The following is a 17,767-nucleotide window of genomic DNA, read 5'->3' on the forward strand; positions in this document are numbered from 1 at the left end:
TGTACAGGCATAAATTTTTTGTGTTCCGGCTGCCATTTTGGAACCGCTGAACAGCTGTTCCCCCATCGTAATGCGAGCATGCCCTCGCATTAGCGATGGGGAAATCCGCATCGCAATGCGGATTCATTGTTCAACGGTGCACTCGTTATACAAGGCACCACTGTACTTAAACAGGCCCAAAGGGGCCATGAATTAGTAAGAAACGATAAAGAGAAATGAACTGGATTGGGGGAGGGCAGCCGAAAGGCCGATAGTTGAAAGTTAAAATATTATATTTGTTTAGCTGACAATTGTAGTAAAAGAAAAAGAAATAAAAGGAATCAAGATTAAGCTCTTTTTCACTTTACCCACAGAAGCAGAATGGAGAAAGAGGCTCTCAATAGGACGGTTGAAAGAAAGTGAAAGGGGACGCTTGGTGCCAAGGTACTTATACGGGTGGGGAAGGGCTTATTCTAATGTGTTTATTGCTACTGCAGAAGCTCTAGAATCTTTTGATGAAGCTCTGTGCAGGCGCGAATCACCCAGGGTGTGATTCACAGAGGCCATGAAGAACTTGCCATAGTTTGCTATGGTCCACACAGTCAAAGATTTTTAAGTAGTCAATGAAGCAGAAGCAGATGTTTTTCTGGAACTCTCTGACTTTCTCCATAATCCAGCGCATGTTAGCAATTTGGTCTCTAGGTCCTCTGCCCCTTCGAAGTTCAGCTGGTTCTTCTGTATGTACTAGTTCAGACTAAATACTGTCCGCAGCCCCAAGGTATTTTGGAAAAGCTTGGTCTTGACTGGCCAGTTAAGCACCATTAGCATTACAAAGGACCTGCTCTTAGTGGAGATGAAAACTCTTTCAAATGGTACCTGAGTATCAATCAACAGAGTTGCCTAAATCTTTTGGAGTATCCTTAGGAACATGTGACATGTTGCTATATATATTCTTATATACATTCCTAGGAATATATATAGGAACATGCCACATGTTCTTAAGGCTGCTCCAAAAGGCTTAGGCAACTCTGTTGATTCATACTAACGTACCTTTTAAAAGAGTTCTAGGGAAATGAAATACAGGAAGTGATTGGAAAACAGATAAACAAGAAGGGAGAACCCCAATAAGTTCAGGAAGGAAAGTCATGTTCCTCTTCCTCCTAACTCAAAAGCCACAGAGCTTTAAATGAATGAAGCAGAGAGACCTAGTGGTTGTTACAGCTGGAAACCACTGTTTGAAGCAGAAGTGAGCTTAGGGAAATTTTGTTACTGGAGTTCCTAGATCCGTCCTAACAGCATGACTCCCTGGCTGGGATTATTCTGCAAGCCACAGAGCCAGAGCCCAGCCCACTCCCATGTATGTGTTTCCAAGCTCTGGCAGAGAAATGCAGGAAGCTGAGTTGGGGCCTAATCACATGGGCCATTTGAATCATTTCTTTTTCCTCCTTTTTTGTGGGGGGGGGCACCAATATATACAGTGGTGCCTCGCAAGACGAATGCCTCGCAGGACAAAAACCCGCAAGACGAATGTTTTTTGCGATCGCTATGGTGCCTCGCAAGAAGGTTTCTTCTATCGCCGTGCTTCTCAAGACAAATGTCTTTCGCAAGATCGATGCCTCGCAAGACGAATGAATTATTTTCATCCTGCGAGGTTCCCATAGGAATGCATTGCAATGCATTCCTATGGGAAGCCACTTTTCGCAAGACGAAAATTTCGCAAGACCGTGCTACTCGTGAAATGAATTACATTCGTCTTGCGAGGCACCACCACTTGTTTAATTGTTGCTTTCCACATGCTTTATCGCTTTTTAATAATTTTGCTTTCCTGCAGTTCTATTAACTTGGTGTTTTTTTGCCCTATTGAATTTTTCAAAGATAAGCCAGGAGATACATTCCTCCAAGAAAGGAAGGCAGAGAAGTAAATTATCATAACTGTAATAGCCTATATACCATGTTCACTAGTGCGTTGCATCTGGATAAAAACCTTAAAATACTGACGTTTTCATACTTCTGTCAATGACATTTCATTATGGAAGAAGTTACCCCCCCCCACACACACACACACTGCGGCAAAAGGTCATCACAGTTGCTCTGCTAGTTGTGATGTGGGTGGACAAGTAGGCGGGATCTATGCAGCCACAGTTCAAAGACCTTATCCGGATAAGCAGAAGAAAAGCCTCAGCAGCATGACAGAGGGGTGTGTGCGTGTGCGTGTGCGTGTGTGAGAGAGAGCACTTTTGTGTGAGATGAAGCATCTAGAACTTCTGAAGTGCTGGCTGAGATATTCTGGAAGTTCAAAAATTTTATTGGCCCAAGCTCCAATCTTGCCTGACAGCGAGCACCCTCACCATTGGTTGTCCTCGGGATGCTCTCTGTTGGTTGACTCTACACTGAGAAAAATAAATGCATTGCTTCCCAACAGCAAAAGCGCAACTTTGCATGATATTTATGTTAATAACCGGCAGTTAACTCATACAAAAAAGAAACCGAATTAACACCAAGCCCATCATTTCTGCAAAAGGAAGCGACATTTTAGAGGTGGGAGAAAAATCCCTGTAATAGACTCTTCTCCTCGCCAGCAGCCCAGCAAACAGTAAATGGTGAATGACTGCAGAGGGGCAGAGGTGAAAATGGAAAACAGGGTAAAAGTGAATGAAATGGAACATCCTGAATACAAGAATTCCTGGCCTGCTGACTGTTTCTCTATTAATCCCCCGTGAAGTTTAGTTCCAGCACAACGCTGCATCCTTTGTTGTTGTTTAGTCATTAAGTCGTGTCCAATTCTTCGTGACCCCATGGACCAGAGTATGCAAGGCCCTCCTGTCTTCCACTGCCTCCTGGAGTTGGGTCAAATTCATGTTGGTAGCTTCGATGACACAGTCCAATCATCTTGTCCTCTGTCGTCCCCTTCTCCTCTTGCCTTCATACTTTCCCAACATCAGGGTCTTGTCCAGGGAGTCTTCTCTTCTCATGAGATGGCCAAAGGATTGGAGCCTCAGCTTCAGGATCTGTTCTTCCAGTGAGCACTCAGGGTTGATTTCCTTCAGAATGGATAGGTTTATTCTCCTTGCAGTCCAGGGGACTCTCAAGAGCCTCCTCCAGCTGTTCTGATAAATGCCTCCTCCTTAGAGGCATTTATCAGAACAAATACTAGTTTCAGCAGAGAGCAGAGGGATGTGGAAGAAGCCTTCCCAAAGACTGTGAGCGCATTTGGGTGTCCTCTGGGCACTCATAGCAGCCTGTGGGCTGAGCCTTGCACCCGTGAATCCCCACTGCATTGCTTTGGGCAGAAAAGAAGCAGGGACAGTAGAAAGCAAGGAGACAGACAAAGTCCAGAAAATGACTTCTGAAACGCAACTCATTCCCGTTCTTCTTTGCAAGACATGAAAAACAAACTGCTGTAATTCGTTGCAGTGTTGAAACACTGTTAGTTACTTTGCTGTTATCTTTTATTTTGCAAAATAAAATAATATTTGTAAGAGAACAGCATTAGACTTAGGTTTTTTTTGTCTCTAAAATTGCTCTTAAAGAATAAGGTTGGAAACTGTCTAGAACAGGTTACTCATTAAACCAAGAAGATAACTTTTGAAACTAGTTATGTTTCTTTTGAAAGGGAGCTGTCTTACACCCTTGCTACCTAATACAGTGGTGCCTCGCACAACGAGCGCCCCGTAGAGCGATGAAATCGCTCTACGGGGACGTTTTTTCGATTGCTAATGCGATCGCAGAGCGACGGCCCCAATGGGCAAAAATCGCAGAGTGAAGGTCGGTAAGCGGTTCACTTACCGACCTTCACTTTGCGACCCGCCGATCAGCTGTTCCGTGGCTTCAAAATGGCTGCCGGAAGCCCCAAAATGGCTGCGTGCAGCGTTTTCGCCCCTCATTAAATGAGGGGAGGGCGCAAAAATGGCTGCCGGCCATAGAGGAACATCGCTGTACGGTGAGTAAATCAGCTGATTGGAACGCATTAAACTAAGTTTAATGCATTCCAATGGCTTTTTTCTTTCCGTACAGCGATGTTTCACACAGCGAGGGTTAATCTGGAATGGATTAACCTCGCTGTGCGAGGCACCACTGTATCATTATATCACCACATCAGTGATGTAACTTCATGATCTAAAAAAAGTAGTTGTGCCCCGCTTGACGATTACCCAGTTTAACGATGAATCCGCTTCACGATGATGTTTTTGCGATCACAAAACAATGTTTGAACGTGTTTTTTTCGCTTAGTGATGATCGGTTCCCTGCTTCGGGAACCGATTTTTCACTAAACGATGTTTTTTCAACAGCTGATTGGCAGTTTTCAAAATGGCCACCGGCTCTCAAAATGGCCTCCCGCTGTTTTTAGGAGGCATTTTTCGCAAGACAGGCACCGGAAAATGGCTGCCCTATGGAGGATCTTCGCTTTACGATGAGGTATTTCCCCCACTGGAATGCATCAGCCGGTTTCTAATGCATTCTAATGGGCTTTTTAATTTCGCTTGACAAGGATTTCGCTTAACAGTGACTTCAATGGCATGGATTTTCCTCATCAAGCGAGGCACCACTATATTGATTTGCACCTTAACTATAGGAGTTCTGTCCATTATATAATGTGTTTCTACGTCAGCCTTTCTGCCTACAGAAAACACATGAAAAGGTTTTAAAACCACCACACAGCTTTAACTTTCAAGTCGTTTCACAGCTGCAGACATGTTTTTCCATTCAAAAAGTCAGAGCTGATCTTTCTCACCACTGTCATGAAAAGTTATAATTTTTTGGATTAAATCAGCAGGGGAGGCTCTGTGAACGACAGCCAAGGAAACCAACATGAAAGAATACCGTGAATCTGGGTTACACTGGCTTTCAGTTTTATGCTGTTCTGAGAGCCAATCTTGTCTGGAAAAAAAATGGAAAATAACCTAAACAAGAGGGCATAACTTTGATGAGACGGCTCCCATAGCTTTTGTTTGCAAATCAATTCAAAGGACAGCTAGCGGAGGTGTCCCGTAGGAAGAACGAATACTGTCTTCCATGTCTCGCTTCTCTCTACAAATTATGAACAAGTTGCCACACGCTTTCAATAGATGCAAGAAGAGGAAGACAAAGAACGTCTTGAGTAAAGCAATAAGGGAAGAAAAGAAAGTAGGACGATTAACGCCAAAGAGGAAGGGGTTGAGATCAAAAGCCCTGGAGAAGATTGAAAGATGAAGAAACACCTACCATGGGCTGAGAAAAATAAGGAGATAGTACAGGGTGTCATGAAGTGGAGGGAAGGAGAAAGTGGCCAAGGTTTGACAGCTTTAAGATATCAACTAGTTCATCAACTAGCTTTTCAGAAGTATGTTGGATCACAATACCCAGCAGCCCAAGGGTCTACGATGCAGGTGATGCAGCCTGAAAATAGCTGGAGGGAACACATTTCTTATCCCTCTTCCTGTAGAACTTAAGGGCATCATCCGTAAGTAGTGACTGGGTCACCAAGCTGACTCCTGAGCCACTGGGTCCAGACTTTAGCGAAAATAAATTTAGTCCATTCTCTACTGTGACCTTCTCCAGGGTGGTGACATCTTCTGGGTATAGGGAACTACAGCTCCCATCACCTTCAGCCTGCATAGCACTTTCACGTTAATCAAGACACCTGTTTAGAAAAACACTGGACAAAGAGAAGGATTCACACAGAATGTGCATCTTTCCCAGGAACGGTAGGTCTGTCTTTAGGTACTCCTGCCTGTCCCTTTGTATAGTATAATTTGCTGTTGTTTAGTTGTTAAGTCATATCTGACTCTTTGTGATCCCACGGACCAGAGCACGCCAGGCCCTCCTGTCTTCCACTGCCTCCCGGAGTTGGGTCAAATTCATGTTGGTTGCTTCGATGACCCTGTCCATCCATCTCGTCTTCTGTCGTCCCCTTCTCCTCTTGCCTTCACATTTCCCCAACATCAGGATCTTGTCCAGGGAGTCTTGTCTTCTCATGAGATGGCCAAAGTATTGAAGCCTCAACTTCAGGATCTGTCCTTCCAGTGAGCACTCAGGGTTGATTTCCTTCAGAATGGATAGGTTTGATCTCCTTACAGTCCAGGGGACTCTCGTCTCCTCCAGCACGCCCCAAAAATGGCTGGATCCTTCTAGCAGTTCCAAAATGTTGCTGCAATGATTCCAAGGCTGTGACTAGACTAGCAGATAGCACAGGGTTTACTTTGGAAGTCGAATGGAAGAATTCAAGCTTTTTTTCGGCTGATCATATGATGCAAAGGCCAATGCGAATCAGCCTGACCCATTTTGCTTGTGGAGTTTTCCCCTCTGCCACAGGGGGCTTCTACTTTTTAAAAAAACCAGACCAATTCAAACGGTGTTTTCCCCAAATGATCCTTTTCTCTTCTCCGAAAGGATGGGGTGTGACTTTGGGGTGTGTGACTCTAGTAAGGAACACCCAAATCCACAATCTTTCTTCCCAATTGCCCTGAAATTTGTTTTGTTTTTCAGTGCTGATTTCAGTGCTAGATCACCTTATCATTCTATTGCTACATTAGTTCACCTCTTGTAGATTACCTCTGCATGTGTAGACAAAACAAGATAAAAAGCTACAGTGGGGTCTCTACTTAAGAACTTAATCCGTATTGGAAGGTGGTTCTCAAGTTGAAAAGTTCTTATGTTGAATCTGCATTTCCCGTAGGAATGCATTGAAAACCATTTAATCCGTATCTGCTCTTTTCCGTCCATAGAAACTACAGTGGAACCTCTACTTAAGAACTTAATCTGTTTTGAAATGGTGTTCTTAAGTTGAAACGTTCTTAAGTTGAAGCAAAATTTCCCATAGGAATGGACTGAAAACCAATTAATCCGTTCTGGATGCTTTTTTGTTATGTAGAGGTGCGTTCGTACATTGAAGCATTAGTTCCCATAGGAACTAATGCAAAGCTGGTTAATACGTACTCTACCACTAGGGGGAGAATTTTTTTTTAACCTAAGATGACCTAAGGTTAAAAAAGGAGCAGGAAAGGTTTTTTTTCCCTGTTCTTATCTTGGATTTCTGTTTTCAAGTAGAAGCAAAATTTAGCAAATGGAGCTGTTCTTAAGTTGGATTGTTCTTAAGTAGAGACGTTCTTAAGTAGAGACCCCACTGTATATGAAATAGAAACAACTCTGATAAACTACAGCAGATGACTGTGTTTCCGTTGCACATGTATACGTGTGTGTACTTTATGAAGGACTTTGGGAAACTATCCCTTTTCTCCAATGCTAGGCAACACTTTTAAGCAGCCTACAGATTTTATAGTGAACCACAAAATGAGCTTTGTGGCACAGGGGTTCAACTGCAGTCCTGCAGTGAAGACTCTGGTCATGACCTGAGTTTGATCCTGGGCTCAGGTTGATTCAGCCTTCCAAGGCCAGTAAATTGAGTACAGTCATGCCCTGCTGGACGATTACCCCATTTAACGACGAATCTGCTTAATGTTGAAGTTTTTGCGATCGCAAAAGCGATTGATTGCAAAACGATGTTTAGATTGGATTTTTTCGCTTCACATTGATCGGTTCCCTGTTTCGGGAACAGATTTTTCCCTTTATGATGATCAGCAAACAACTGATCGTCGGGTTTCAAAATGCCCCCCCGCTGTTTTCTAGGATGGATTCCTCGCTATACGGGCACCGAAAATGGCTGCCGTATGGAGGATCTTCGCTGGATGAGCAGGTATTCAGCCCATTGGAATGCACTGAACGGTTTTCAATGCGTTTCAATGGGTTTTTTAATTTTGTTTGATGTTTTTGCTCTACAGTGATTTCACTGGAACAAATTAACGTCTTCAAGCGAGGCACCACTGTACTCAACTTGTGTGTGTGTGTAGCATACTACATAATTAAAAAGGCTTGGTTACTTACATAACTATGTTCTTTGAGTGGTGATCCATGTATCCGCACAAAATGGATGTACGTGCTTGTGCAACACTGCTTCGGAAAGTTCCAGAGCCTCAAAAATGAAAGTGCAGCCCCACTTTCCTCAATCCCAGTTCTCTGCCACAAGAAAAAAATGTGGAAGGGCAGAACAAGAGGGAGGTAGGCAGGATTGTGTGGATCCATGGATCAGCACTCAAAGAACCATAGTTACGTAAGTAACCAAGTCTGGTGCCCATGTATGCACACAAAATAGGTGCCTGGCAAGCTATAGATTGGAGATGGGAGTTATACGAAATAAGAGGATAAGAGAGCCTATCGAAATCCTGTCTCTTTCTGAGCTCTAAGATCTAGTCTATAGTGTGTGACAAAGGTCATTGGACGGGACCAAGTTCTGCTTGGAAGAGCTCGGATGTCTGCCCCTCAGATGAAGGCCACAAAGGAGGAAATTGCCCTTGTGGAGTGACTGCAGAAGGTCCAAGGTAAGGGCTTGTTTGCTAGTTTCTAAGTCAGGGGGATAGCCTGAGAGTTCCATTTAGAAAATTGCTGAGTAGAGACCGGGTGTCCCTTCCTAGGTCCTTGGTAAGAGATGAAAAATTTTGGTTGTTTGTCTAACGTCCTTTGTTCTGTTTCAGTAGAAGGCCAAGGCTCAGCTGAGATCCAGGGGAAGGGACCGTCTGAGTCATTCTGGGGAGAAGGATAAAAGGCAGGTAAGATAATAGGTTGAGAGATGTGGAAATGCGATGCCACCTTGGGTAGGAAAGTCATGTCCGTGTGGAGAGTGATAAGTATTGCCTCTGAGTGATCCTGGAGGATCTTGATAATCGTTCATTGGATCAGAGGAGAGTGGGAACATGTATAAGAGGGTTCCGGTCCAGTTGATGGTAAAGACATCGCTGAGAGTTTGTACCCCTGCCTGCTTGGGAGCAATAATAGGGGCATTTGAGGATGGCAGCAGTGGCAAAGATGTCCATGGTAGGTTCGCCTCAGTGGGACACTAACTCAACATACGTATACAGTGGTGCCTCGGTTAATGACAAAATTGCTTGACGATGAAGTTTTTGCGATTGCAAAATGATGTTCTAAAAGGGAAAAATCGCTTAATGATGATTGGTTCCCTGCTTCGGGAACCGATTTTTCGCTAAACGACGATTGGCTCTAAAATGGCTGCCCACTGTGCAAAACAGCTCCCCACTGTGATTTAGGACGGATTCTTCGCTTTACAGGCACGGAAAATGGCCGTCCCTATGGAGGATCTTTGCCGGATGCTGAGTTATTTAGCCCATTGGAACGCTTTGAAGGGTTTTCAATGTGTTTCAATGGGCTTTTTCGTTTCGCTTGATGAGGATTTCGCTTAACAGCGATTTCAATGGAACGAATTATCCTCGTCAAGCAAGGCCCCACTGTACCTTGTGGGAGAGTTCCCACTTGTATGTGAGGGTCATTGTGCAGCTGAGATGGGCTGCTGTTTCGTTATCTGTGCCTGAGATGTGAGTTGCTACAGGGAGAACCTGGTGGGCAAGACATCATTCCCATATGAGTGCTGACAGGTAGAGGAGGCTGAAGAACTTGGTTCTCCCAGATTGTTTAAAGAATGCATTGCCGTGGTCTTCTCCATGACGATTTGGCCAGTATATCCCTGTATCATGGTTCCAAAAGCTTTGAAGATGGCTAGAAGCTTGAGGAAGTTGACCTGATAGGTTGTCTTATGTGCAGAACCTCTCTATGGTGGTGGTGGACACCTCATCCTGTCATGCTGGCATCTATAACTATCTGATGAGAGGGGTGTGGATGCTGGAACGGGATGCCGTGGTAGAGGTGGTGTGTAGTTGTTCCCTGATGTGGAGCGAAAGAAACAGTTTTTTTGTGTGGTGGGTCCCTTCTGTCGTAGGTGAGAAGGTAGAGATATTGGAGCGGGCGCATCCTCAGCCTGGAGTATGGCAAAACTGTGGTTGTGGATGCCATGAGGCCTAGTATTCGATGGACTGAGTGGACCAAGAGATGTTGCACATGAATGAGTTTTTTAGTAGATTGGATTATTGTGTCCACCCCTGATTGAGGCAGGAGGCCCCGCACACTCATGGTATCAAGGAGTGCCCCAATGTAAGTGGATAGTTTGGGATGGTGTGAGATGAGATTTCTCTGTTTTGACTTGTAGCCCGAGACTCAAGAGGAGGCGCAGAGTTAATGTGATGTTGGCAATCAAGGTGTCTTTGATATATGCCACCAGGAACCAGTTGTCGATGTACAGTATGGATGTGACACCCTGAGTTCTTAGAAAGGCTGCCACAATTGCCATGCACTTGGTGAAAACCCTTGGGGCAGTGGATAGTCCAAAGGGAAGTGCACGGAAGTCATAGCCCTGATGGTTGATGAAGAAGCTTAGGAAGTGACGATGCTGTGGATGACTTGAGGTATGAAAGTATGTGTCTTGAAGGACACAAACCAGTCTCCCTGGTGAAGCAGGAGGAGAATGGATTGTAATGTTACCATCCAGAAACATTTGGGGATGATAAACTTGTTGAGGATGCGTAAATCTAAGACGGGAAGTAGCCCTCCATCTCTCTCGGTTACCGTAAAGTACTGGGAGAAGAAAGCACCTGAGGGTTGGTAGATAGGTAACTTTGAGATGGCTCGTTTTTACAGGCAGGTGTGGATTTCTTCCTGGAGGACAGGAGAGGGTGCAATGTGTGCTGGATACGGCCCATAGGTGGTATGGTGAAAAATTCTATTATGTATCCATGGCTTATGCTGTTGAGAACCCAGGCATCGGAGGTAATAGCATCCCAAACACGGATGAATGGTGCCAGGTGTATGTCTGTAGCCGTTGTAATGTGAGGTGATGGTGGTAGAGGGATTTATGCTTCAAGCTTGGGTTGGAGCACATCAAAACTGCTGTTGAGATTTTCTGTCTGCCTTTTTGGGAAGGTTATTTGCTTGTATTTGGTAGAGGAGGCGGCTGGAGTAAGGCGCTGGCGATGAGCCTGGTTGGAGGTCTTTGATTGCTCAGATGACAACTTGTAGTGAGAATATGGCAGGGGCCACCTCCAGTGAGGGCAAACATGAGGAATTGTTGGGCGGTGCATGTTAATGCGCATCTTCCTTGCGTCGGTCTTCTTTTTGTGAAGGTCTGGCATGAAGTAATCACTTTTCTTGTTAAACAGTTCCTCTCCGTCAAATGGGAGGTCCTCAACGTGGGACTTGGAGTCATCCAGGAGGTCTGCAGAGCAGAGCCAGGAGTGTCTGTGCACAGTAATGCTCTTAGATGCACAATCGGCCACATGCCAGGCAGAGCGGATTTGCCACGCTCAGATTTCTCTGTTGATTTCTATGGTGGTTTTGAAGAAGACAAAGTGATGGACTTTAGATCCTGGGTATCCCTGAAGGAGCTGGTTGATCCATCCATCTAGGTGGTCAAGATCATCCTGGGAAGAGGATCTGTGGTTCATGGGGACTGTTCCCAAAGGAAGGATCAAAGCCGAGATTGACGATTCTTAAATATCAGGGCAATGAAACCCTTAGAAATATTACAGGGCTCAACCAAAAGGGCTTCCTTCCCCTAGGCAAAATAAGAAGGTCTCATGCCTGCCGGACTGAGGAATATTCTTGCCATATGCTGCAAACTTTTTCACTAAGGCACAGGCCATAAATCACAAAGGAAGGGGGATGGCAGAGCTTTGTAGGGGCTAAATTCTCTAAACTCTCTCTCTCTCTCTCTGGCTTTAGGTAGAGAAGAAAAAAGGAAGGATAAGGGAAAAAAGGGAAGGAAAGAAGACTTATTGGTAAGAAGGTAAGTGAGGCTCCGGAGCAATCCTTCATGTGCTGTCGAAGCGGTGGACAAAAAAGGACAGGAAAACGGAGCCTTCCTTGCATGGTATACGCTGAGGCGCTTTTGTTTTTGAGGCTCTGGAACTTTCCGCACAGGTGCACACACTCATTTTGTGTGCGTACAAGGAAACCACCAAGAAGAAGTGTAAACTGCACAGAGAGTGCTTTGAGCACTGTGGGCACTATAGACGCAGAACGCTTTGCTTTTACTTTAAAAGAAGAACTGAGGGTCGGCAGAGGGCAGGATCAAAGGAAGGGGGGGCTCTGGTGTGTTTCAGACTGCATCGGATTGAGGAGCCAGTGTGGGCAATGAAACTGAAAACGCATGCAGACGTTGTGTGATCACCGAATTCGAAAAGAAACACACAATTGGCTGTGAATCAAGCCACAGCAAAGTTGAATCACTCCGATCGGCAGCCCAGGTTACACAAATCATGTCATTTCAATATTGTATCTTAATTATTTATTATTTCCTTTCTGGGACAATCTAAGAAGCTCCTGTTATGTTTAATTCAGATGTACTCCTCAGAGGAAGACCAAGGACTGACTCCCTCAAGGAAGTCGTGGCCTTGAGTCTGCGTGAGCTGAGCTGTTAATAACAAAATGTGCTAGAGGTTATTCATTCATAAGGTCACCATAGATTGGAGGTGACCCAATAGCACATACAGACAACAAACCTACACTTCATTTTTTTTTTTTTTTTTTTTTGCCAATAGGCTCTAATAATGAGTACATGATTTTTCTACTTGCAACTTCACCCTCTTGTCGACCGATGCCCCGAACCACTCAACCAGCAGGGTCAGTATGTTCACAATACATCATTCTGAATACGACCCACCAAATCCCGTCAATATTTCACTTTTCAACATGGCCAACGTGATTTGCTGCCTCGCTTTCCCCAAAGCTACTTGGTTTACTTCCAATGGGTTTTCTGATAAAAATAAACCACTGTGTTGTTTTTTAAAGGCATTTCCATTCTAAGATGTTATGATTATTTTATAGCCAATAGGAAGGCATCAAGATGTAAGTTATTACAAAAGAAACATCTATCAAATTAATAGGCTAGCAACAATCCTGCTAGATTAGTTAAACAAAGAGGTCATGTTCCTCAAGTGAGGTTTTTTTTTTTGGGGGGGGGGGTAAACAGGGATTTGATTTCTCCATCCATGCTTTCAATTCTTGCCCCTCTGGGATAAAGTCATACCCTCTGGGATAAAATCATACCACTCCCAAACAAACTGTACCAGAGCACAGAGTGCTACTCCTGTCCTCTGAAGATGCCGGCCACAGAGACTGGTGAAACGTTAGGAAGAACAACCTTCAGAACACGGCCAAAGAGCCTGAAAAACCCACAACCACATCTAGACTTCTACTTTAACCTCAGCTACAGGACGCATGTCATGAGTTAGCATCATGTGGAGAGAACTAGTTTTGAACAATGTCTTGCCAGACAAGCCTTGATCCATCTTGGAATAAGGGTCAGAATCTAGCATCTGATACGGTGGCTGTACCTTTCCTGTCACAGTAAGGCAACACAGAAGCTTGCCTTCACCACATCAGTTGTGCCTAACAATGGAAAAACACCCGAAGCTCTTATTTGCACTTGTGTCACAAGTTACTATTTAAAGCCAGAGGTGGCACAACTTTCGTTTTCCCCAACCCAATGCCAGTCTTTTGAAGTCACAAGATCATCGCTGCCAAAAGGAAATCCACGCGGGCTCAACCCAAACATCACAAGTTGAAACCTGTACTTATGACAAAAGCTTCCAATAAGCAATTTCCTTATGCTCTTGAAACAGTGACGTCTACGTTGGCTAGGGAATGTCGTGAGAAATGGCAAATAATTTCCCAAACGTGGATCAAGAAAAGCTTGCCTCTTCATGGTGCACTGCAATTAGGTTCCTAATTGTTATTAAAACTATGCATCTTTTCTAAATTATTTCCATCTCGTCTGCAGTACGGGTGGAAACTCATCAGAGATCCAACCTGGAAATCAGGAGGAATTTCCTGACGGTGAGAACCATTAAGCAGTGGAACAGCTTGCCTCCCGATGTTGTGGGTACCTCATCGCTGGAGGCTTTCAAGAAGATATTGGACAGCCATCTGTCCGGGATGGTATGAGGTCCAGGATGGTAGGTCTCCTGCCTTGGGCAGGGGGTTGGACTAGAAGATCCTATGACAATTGTATGCATTTAGTGCTGATCTAGATAAGTCATTCCATAGGTAGAGGATTTGATAGCTGGTGTGCCCTTGCCTACCCTTGTCATATTCATAGATGTTGTTTGTACAACCTGAGGATGTGGACAAGACTCCACATCAATATGGTACCCATTAGGCAGGTACACCTTCTACCTGTGTCCTTTCTGGAGCATGAAAAGCTTCCAGGATGAGACTGGTTTGTTTGTCTGTGGAAATGGCCAACGGCAGGCTAAAGGAGAACACAAGACCAGCTATGATATACTGTATGAGACTCCTGTACAGAACTGTGCTGAAAAATCCTCATTAAGAGTTCTCAGAACCCAATTATTACTAGACAATCTCAAGTATCCTACACGTGAACAAGATGCTCAAGCAGGTGACACTGATCGGAGCTGAGAGATAGACTCGTGATGCAACCCTGCTAAGTCCTCTGAGGCCATTAAGATGCTGTTAGGAATGGGGGAAATCGTTGCTTATCAGTCTTGATCAAAGCAGCTCTGTCGCACCTCCCAGGCCTTGTTGCAGGAAGAAACAATTAACTGCCCTCAAGAAGATTTCAAAGATACAAAGAACACTCAAAAAGGGGAACTGCTAACATGCAAACAATTGAGCCCAATGCACTTTAGCGGATACAGGAAATGTGTAGAAATAGCTTAGAGGAAAAAATATGGAAATAAATGCCTGCATTGAGAAAACTGCATTCAAAATGTGCCCCAAAATCCATTGTACAAGAACCCACCCACCCCCAAAGAAAAAACACGGACAAAGGAAAGGGAGGGAGAAAATGCAGATGAGTGGAAGATACATAGCCAAAATCAAGGCGGATAAGTTTTTAGCTTTTTATGTTTATTACCAGTGTTACTTACTATAAAGTGAGAAAGATTGCCAGATGGAGGCTTAACTCTTCTGTGAATGGATCCACAGCCCACTGTAGGAAGAGTGTCTTCCTTCTTAAGGAACCAGAACCGAAATGCTGTTGTTTTTTTTCCTATTGGCTGCACTAGTTCTTGGGACGCTCGGACAGAAGTTACACCACCTCTTTTAGAGCTTAGCATAATATGCCCACTGAACTCTTACCAAGAAAAAAAACACACCCGGCCACATTCAAGGTGCTCGCGTCAAGCTGTACAGTGTTCAGTAATTAAGACTGAATATTTGAACCTACCCTCACCATTGGAAGCACGAGTTCATGTTCCTTGGTATTCAGAAACAGCAAGGAGGAAGGAAAGAGAATCATAGTTTCAACTGGGGCAGTTCTCTACATTGAAAGACTCATCCTCATTTCAATTTTCGCAAAATCCAGCAGAACCAAGGAGCTACCAAACCGTAGCTCCTATTCAGGTCCCAAGCATAGGTCATTCCCCCAGGCAAACAAAGTTCTCTGTGCCATAACCAGGTCTGAAGGTTCGGACTAAAGATTGGCAAGCACTTCCTGCCAGTAACAGCCATTGAATGGGTGAACGGTCTCCTTTGAAAGTTTTATAACAGGTTGAAGGGCTGTCAATTGGCCATGATATCTTTTCTCGGCTGCCTCCCTCGTCTTGTAGTGGTTTCCATCTTGAGGCGCAAACTCAGAAGGGGGTGCCGGCCCTGACTGTTGGCATGAACAGAGCCTTCCCCCATGCTATTTAACACCTACATGAAAGTGCTCTGAGAGATTGTCTGGAATTTTGGGGTTTGGTCATCACTGGTACGCTGATGACACTCAACTCTTTCTTGTCCATCTGATTCTAAGGAAGCTGTCTTAGCTCCAAACTACCGCCTGATACCAGTAATGGTCTGGACCAGTGGTTCTTAACCTTTGTTACTCAGATGCTTTTGAACTGCAACTCCCAGAAAACCCAGTCAGGACAGCTGGTGGTGAAGGCTTCTGGGAGTTGCAGTCCAAAACTCTGAGTAACCCAAGGTTAAGAACCAGTGGTCTGGACGACCTTTCTCTTCAGGCAGGCGTTCCTGAGTGATTGTCAGTTTGAGAGGGTTTTTCCTTAAAAATGGATTGTTGTGCTCTGTCGTTTTTAAATGTGTTTTAAATATTTACTTTATTTATGTATTTATTTTACTTTTATACTATTCATCTGACCAGAGGTCGCAGTGGGTGTACAGAGAGAGAATAACCAAAACAAAAACAAAACAAAAAAACAACAACCAGTAATCATAATACACCAACATAGTAATATCAAATGAACGAAAATCAAAATAACATAGTAAAAGGAAATAAAAAAAAATAAAAAACTACAACAAACAAATTGGTAAATAAAACTCACAATTTGAAGTCATTAACAGGAAGCAAATGGTGATAAATATGTATACTTAGTGGCTACTAAGATGGAATAGTTTGAAAAAGCTGCCTAAATAGGAAAGACTCCGAAGATTTCTTAAAAGTTGTTAGGGAAAGGGACAAGCGAATTTCGGACAGCAGTTCATTCCACAATTGAGGGACAACTACAGAGAAGGCCCGAATACTTGTTCTTTCCTTCTAGACTTCTCTGGGGATTGGCAAACTCAGTTGTTCCACATGGGATGTGCAGGTAGGGGAGGAAGTTCCATTTGGAAGGAGGTGTTCAGCCATGTACTGAGGTCCCAAACCGGTAAGAGCTTAATGGGTAAGAACCAGCACCTTGTGCACCTTGTGCCTGACACAGAAACAAACCGGTTCCCAGTGCAGAGTAGCTAGTATTGGGGAAATATGCTGATATTTATACATTCCCTTAAGTAGTATGGCCGCCATGTTCACGACCTGCTGAACTTTCCGGATCAGTCTCAAGGACAGCCCCAGGTAGAGCACTTCGCAGAAATCTATTCCCTGAGATTGCCGAAGTACGGATCAATGTGATGAGAGGCCTGCCCTGCAATCAAGCTCTCCAATCTGCCTACATGGGAAACAGGCTGACTATCCGGGATTCCATCGATTCCATCCTTAGCGGAGAGACTGCCCCCCCAAAAGTAGCAGAGCCCCCCAACCCGAGGACCCCCATCTTGTCCGGATTCAATCCCAGCTTGTTTGCCTCCATCTGCTCCAGTACTGCAGCCAGGCAGCACTCACGTGCAATCAGTGGACACGATCCACTGCAGAAGGGTGGAAGACAAAGCTGGGTATCATCTGCCTATTGACGACACAACGCTCCAAATTCCAAATGACCGGAGACCAGATAGTACTTGTCTCATTCTCTTAGAACATTTGCATACCTACTGTTTTTAGCTTTTAAATCGTGTCTTTTAATTGTTGTAAGCTGCTTTGGGTCCTTTTAAGGGGACAGGCAGGGTAAAAATATTTTAAATACAGTGGTGCCTCGCTTAACGATGTTAATTGGTTCCCAAAAAACATTGCTATGGGAAAACATTGCTAAGTGAAACACCATTTCCCATAGGAATGCATTGAAAACCGGATAATGCGTTCCAATGGGAACGGATTACCGTCCTTAAGCAAAAATCGCCATAGGAAACATCGCTAAGCGAAACGTGGTTCCCCCCATTAGAATGCATTGAATAGGTTTCAATGCATTTCTATGGTTTTGACAGGTCCGTTTTCGCTAATTTTTGGTGAATTTCCCCCCCCATTGGAATGCATTGAACTGTAGGTATGACAGCTGTCAACCAATGCATTCCAATGGGGGGGAAATTCAACAAAAATTAACGAAGAGTCAGAACAAAGCCAAATTAAGTTTGCAAAGGTTTTACAAGGTGCACTAGCGATCCCAAGCATTTAAAAGTTTTTGAACATTTTAAGACACACTTAAAATAGCGAAAATGGATATTGCTAAGCGAAACAGGGGGACCTAAACTGTTATTGCTAAGCGAGGCAAGGTCCCGAACATCGCTATACAAAATTTCCCCATAGGAAACATCGCTAAACGGAGCGCAAAATCGCTCCAAAAACCTCGTTGCTAAG

The 17,767-nt window shown here is 44.2% G+C and overlaps 1 long non-coding RNA gene across 1 annotated transcript; it reads left to right on the plus strand.

Annotated features, from left to right (window-relative positions):
• Window positions 1-16,052, plus strand: LOC140706774 (uncharacterized). The gene is made up of 4 exons (XR_012086635.2): window positions 1-423; window positions 8,490-8,561; window positions 11,578-11,641; window positions 12,196-16,052. It is a non-coding gene; the product is annotated as an uncharacterized LOC140706774 (long non-coding RNA).
• Window positions 16,053-17,767: the final 1,715 nt, after the last annotated feature.

Source organism: Pogona vitticeps, chromosome 1, assembly GCF_051106095.1.
Source record: "Pogona vitticeps strain Pit_001003342236 chromosome 1, PviZW2.1, whole genome shotgun sequence".
Classification (NCBI taxonomy): Eukaryota; Metazoa; Chordata; class Lepidosauria; order Squamata; family Agamidae; genus Pogona; species Pogona vitticeps.